This window comes from Acartia tonsa, chromosome 10 (assembly GCF_053477335.1).
Source record: "Acartia tonsa isolate MP-2025a chromosome 10, ASM5347733v1, whole genome shotgun sequence".
Classification (NCBI taxonomy): Eukaryota; Metazoa; Arthropoda; class Copepoda; order Calanoida; family Acartiidae; genus Acartia; species Acartia tonsa.
The window spans coordinates 49,494,001-49,500,000 of record NC_137269.1 but is presented as its reverse complement, the minus strand read 5'-3'; the positions used below and the strand labels follow the sequence as shown (position 1 = coordinate 49,500,000).

At 32.9% G+C, this 6,000-nt stretch overlaps 1 long non-coding RNA gene across 2 annotated transcripts; it reads left to right on the top strand.

Annotated features, from left to right (window-relative positions):
- The first annotated feature begins 2,130 nt into the window (after window positions 1–2,130).
- LOC145329290 (uncharacterized) lies at window positions 2,131–4,127 on the top strand. Of its 2 annotated transcripts, none has more exons than XR_013882854.1 (3): window positions 2,131–2,210; window positions 2,822–2,878; window positions 3,456–4,127. It is a non-coding gene; the product is annotated as an uncharacterized LOC145329290 (long non-coding RNA). The 2 variants fall into 2 exon arrangements; XR_013882853.1 differs by lacking the exon at window positions 2,131–2,210 and adding an exon at window positions 2,450–2,577.
- Window positions 4,128–6,000: the final 1,873 nt, after the last annotated feature.

Here is a 6,000-nt window from a genome sequence, read left to right as displayed (position 1 = left end):
CGCCATTTTAAAAAAAAAATAAATTGGAGATATTTTTTTGTTGTTTGTTAATTTTGGTTAGGTTAGGGTAAGCTATATTGGCTTCTGGTTAATCCTGCAGTGTAAGGTCCCCGCAGAGGTTAGGCCATAAGGCCTGTAAAAACTAACCGTCCCTTCCTATTATGTTCAATTTATTTTGAAAATAAGATCGAGTTAAAGGGGTTATTAGTGCTTAACAGGCACTTTGTGAAACACCAATTTTAAGAACTTTGAAAAACCACTAAAAATCATCTATTTCTAGATTTTTAAGACCAGAGCTGGATCTTTAAATCATTTAGATCAGCGCGGCTGTGATTGGCTGAAATTCAGCGCGGGGTGATTTAGCGCAACATTGAAATGATTAAAGATCCAGCTCTGAACAATGCTTTTGAAAGCTGATATTTTGAACATAAATGAATAAGTTCCAATTTAAATTTGTTAAATTTATCAAATCTAAAATGTTTAAATCTGCTGTGATTATCAAGGATCCAACTGTACATGTAACAATAGTTCTACAACTTCTAATAATCAAACAAGCTCATTCAGGAATAGGTTTAACAATCCTTATAATAAAGTAACATGATCTCTGTCTGTCTGTTTGAATTAAGATCTGCTGTGATTATACAGGATCAAACTGTACATCTAATAATAGTTCTACAACTTCTAATAATCAAACAAGCTCATTCAGGAATAGTTTTAACAATAATCCTTATAATAAAGTAACAGCATCTCTGTCTGTCTGTCTGTTTGAAATAAAATAAAAGTATTAGGAGTAAAGTATGTCTGTGTGTTTTTACCAAAGAATATGGCTAATCTCTAAACCGATCAGGTTTTCCTTTACAGGATAGCTTCTCATATGTCCTAGGAAGGTTTATATATATTTTGGGGTAGGGTACTACAACCTCCTAAGATAAATTGCACCTAGAAACCCCCCCCCCCCAAAAAAAAAAAAAAGTTGAATTTTTAAGAAATAAAATTAGAAATAAGGTGGGAAAAAATCACCCCTCATCAGAGTCCTCTAATGGCACTTAAAATGACTTCTTTTAAATTTACTGGTGGCAACTTATAAACTTTTTTTGGTATTTGTCAAAGATTTTTCATAGGATGGGGGGTTTAACATTCCACAAAATAGTTAACCACTGTCTCGGGACCTATGAAAAGCTACCCTATAAAGGAGAACCATGTAGGTTACTATATATAATAAACAAATTCTACTTATCAAATTTTATGTATTGTTAAACCGGTTAAAAAAAAACAATAGTGGCTGCAGTGTTATCCTGATATTGATAATAGTATTCCTGACCAGCCTACTCTGTGGACTGGCATTCAAACACTGGCAGCTCATCAAGCTCAACAGAGAGCTCACCTCCCTCGAGATAAATCATGTTGAACCAGGTATAGTTAGGATTTATTCAGTAAGGCCTCAATCGTAACCAGATTCGAACTGGTTTTTGGCTATACTGCAAAATCATGTTTAGCATTGTATTAAGCTCAACAGAGAGATCACTTCTCTTGAGATTAACCATGTTGAACCAGGTACAGTTTTGATTTTCTCTCCTGTATGGCTTTAATCGAAACCGATCAATATCTGCTGGATTAGATTGGCCTCAATTAAACCAGTTTTGATGTTTTGTTATCCTTATATTGATAATATCATTCCTGACCAGCCTACTCTGTGGACTGGCATTCAAACGTTGGCAGCTTATCAAGCTCAACAGAGAGCTCACCTCTCTTGAGATAAACCATGTTGAACCAGGTACAGTTAAGATTCAGCCATACTGAAAAATAGTGTATATCAAAAACTGGCATCAATTGAACCAGGTACAGTTTTGATGTTTTGTTATCCTGATATAAATAATAGTATTCCTGACCAGCCTACTCTGTGGACTGGCATTCAAACACTGACAGCTTATCAAACTCAACAGAGAGCTCACCTCTCTTGAGATAAACCATGTTAAACCAGGTATAGATAAGATTTTTTCAGTATGGCATCAATTGAAACCAATTAATATCTGCTAGATTAGAACTGGCCTCGATTGAACCAGGTAATGTTTTTATTTATTGGTATCCTGATCTGATATACATGATAGTATTTCTGACCAGCCTACTCTGTGGACTGGCATTCAAACACTGGCAGCTAATCAAGCTCAACAGAGAGCTCACCTCTCTTGAGATAAACCATGTTGAACCAGGTACAGTTAGGATTTATTCAGTAAGGCCTCAATCGTAACCAGATTCGAACTGGTTTTTGGCTATACTGCAAAATCATGTTTAGCATTGTATTAAGCTCAACAGAGAGATCACCTCTCTTGAGATTAACCATGTTGAACCAGGTACAGTTTTGATTTTCTATCCTGTATGGCTTTAATCGAAACCGTTCAATATCTGCTGGATTAGAACTAGCCTTGATTGAACCAGGTACTGTTTTGAGCTTTGTTATCCTGATATTGATAATAGTATTCCTGACCAGCCTATTCTGTGGACTGGCATTCAAACACTGGCAGCTAATCAAGCTCAACAGAGAGCTCACCTCTCTCGAGATAAACCATGTTGAACCAGGTACTGTTAAGATTTCTGACGAGGTATGTCTTCATAACTGATTAATTTCAGCTCAGATTAGAACCGGTACTGAAAAATCATGTTTAACATCATATAACACACAGTTTTCCATGAAATCTTTAAAAAATGAATATTTATAACAGTTTTGTTAATCTTATAATTTTTCATTTTAATATCTATGGAAAGCTGTATATAATACAATGGGATAAATAACTATATGTATACTTATAGAAATACTTTTTAGAGCTACCAGAAAGAAATTTGACAGCAAGCTTTTTTGAAATTATATTTTTAATCCTAGGTAAGATATATTTTGTTATTCGATTCTTTACAATTATTAGGATATGTTCATACGTAACAGTTTATCTTTGATTAAGGCATGTTAGAATTGTAGTATATGCTTAAAACTTTGCAACATTTTTCTACATCAGATTCAGAAGGCATAACAACTCTATAACCGTTAAAAACATGCCCAGGCATTAGTTTAATTGGTAACAACTTGCTTTTTGGGGAGGTGTCGGGTTTGAGTCTAGACCACAGCACGTCATATTAGAGACATTAAAAATGGTACCTATGGTTGCTATGTCAGGCGTGTGAATCAATAGTAGGCGCTGGGGGGAGTGCCTTAACCCATAAATAGGCACAACTTATTACCATGCAAAGTTAGGACTTCCACACAAAGCGTTGGTTGTCGGTTGAGTATTTTAATATCCACCAGGCGAATGAATGGACGCTTTACACCACAATTCTAAGAGGAGTCTCAGTTTGTCTGTATTTGATAACTTTGATCCTTAATATAAGAATGTTAGAATAGTCCTATATATTTAAAACCTTGGTAAAAAATATCCTGAAAATCTTAATTTTACATATTATTTTAGGAGGTTTCATAATAATAGTAGCTGTACTAAGAGATATCTGTAGAAGGAGAAGTAATCTATGAAAACAAGATTCAATTATAGCCAAAGAATAGATGGAGCACGAGCTATGTATCTTTGCCCACGGATTGTCGATATTCAATTGGGTCTTTGAATGATAGATCTATAGTATAGATGTATACACACAGATAACTACCTGCCCCTCCTTTTCCAAGGACCATTTTCGTTTGCTAGCAAATTGTTTTCTGCTACTTGGCTGTGTTAATATTCCCAAAACTATTGGTTGATTTTAAAAGACCCGATTGCGAGTCAGCACAAGTTCTTTGGGATGGGGACATACAGTTATTTAACCATTCCCCATCTAGTGTTTTACTCTAATCTTTGAATATAAGCCAATAGCATCGGAAATATAAACAAAGCCAAATTGCTATGAAAAATCAAAAAGCAATTGCTAGCAGACGAAAAAATTACAATATATGAAGAATTTTAGATATTTTTTTTCTCTGCAAAATTAAAGCTTAAAATTAATACCCTATTGAACTAATAAAGGCATATTTGGAACCTAAAATTAAATATTAATATATTCCATATAAAGAAAACTTAAACGTCTTTTTATCTATATATAATGAAACGGACATATGTAAATTATTGAAATATTTATCATAATAAAAAAGAATCAGAATATGCATAAATTTAGAAAATGTATTAATCAGATATGTAAAAGATTATACTATTTATGTAACATATAAAAATAAAATATCATAATTAAAAATTACATCATAGGAAGGTTGTTTTATTTTTTACCATTCTATTATCTAAAGTAGTAAGGTTTTTGTCTAAAGCTTAAGATCTCAATAAATACTGAATTAATTGAGTTCTCTATTTTGGGTTAGCTTCACAAAGGTCCCGTGATGGTTTTATGCTATTTCATTTTCAAATTTAAGTCTTGGGATGGTTTTCAGCTAGTTTTTGTTTTTCTATACTCTTTTTTCCCCTTTGGATACAGAGCGAAGCAGCTTATACTTCATACAATAACCAAATAACCAATGATAGGCCAGTAAAGATTTAAACATTAATCAACTAAAATGTATTGTATACTGGACTATCAATGGACTTTGGTATTGTATGACGTCATTTTTTATTATGCACTTTAAGCTGCTTTATACAGAGCCCCTATATATTAATATGCGCCGCTATTCTTATTATCAGGAATTGTTTTAGGCTATTTTTCTACCCTTTCCATCCACTTACAGAGCCTCTAAATGCTAGGGGCGCAACTGCTAATCTTATTTTATTCTAATGTTATTATATTCTCATAAATTTTAAAAGATTATTTTAAGTAAGACGACAATATATATAATATTTTTGGTAATTTGTGTATTTTAGACATATACAAAGCGTTTGTTAGATTTTTGTTCTAAAGCAATTATTTTCTATAATTAGGGTGTGTCCTTCTTACGTATATAGTCATGATAAAATTGTCCTATTGATTTCAAACTTTGGATGATGATTCCTGTAATAGTTAAGTAGGAAGCCTTAGGAAGGAAAATAATATTGATTCCTAGGGCAACATAGTACAATATTTTAAGCGAAGTATATCTAAGATTATGTCATAAAATGTTAGTTTTGCACCAAGTTTATATATATACATTTTTGTTTATACCTTTTAATTAATATACTGCATATTAAACATGATGTTTGTTCTACCGTTAGATTTCCGGTCTTTTTTTTTGGTTGTTGAGAAAAACAAAACATACCAATAAATTATCCAACTGTCAAGTAGGTGATTAGTAAAGAACCAGATTCAGCCAGCGTCATAACAAAGACATGAAAATATGTGTGAGTGAGGAATATTCAGGAAATGTCTTGATACAAGGGACGTCCAAGCGTTTCATTTGAGGGTAAAATGAGGAATTCTAAATCATATGTTTTTTTTATTTTATTTTAAGGGGTAAAATTAGAGAACTTTCAGTTTTATGGGGGCTTAACACCCCTTCACCCCCAACTTTGGACGTCTATGCTAGACACGTTTAATTACTATGCACAGTTAGGATTTCTAGATAATGTAATGCTCGCGTCGCAGTTTGATAAAATAACCAAACCTAAAGGGTGAGCCAAAAAATGCGTACCTTTTTAAAATTAAAATTGCGCGGCTTGTGCTAATAGTAGAAAAATGTTATGCATATTTTTAGAACCACTATGAAGTCTATTTTTAGGAAATATAACTACGATTCCTGTGCTACGCATAGTTTAGGAGCTACGTGTTAAAATGTCTCAACTGACTTAAAACTTGACTTGCGAGTAAATTTTGGGACATTTTACCATCTGGCTCCTAAACTATGTGTAGCACAGGAACCGTTTAAATATTTCCAAAAAATACAGTTCATAGCGGTTCTAATGGTATGCATAACATTTTTCTACTATTAACACAAGCTGCGCAATTTGAAATTAAAAAATGTAGGCATATCTTTTTGCAAAATATCTTCTCTAATTTTTAGTTATATTTTAAAATTTACTCGCAAGTCAAGTTTTACATCAGTTGGGACAT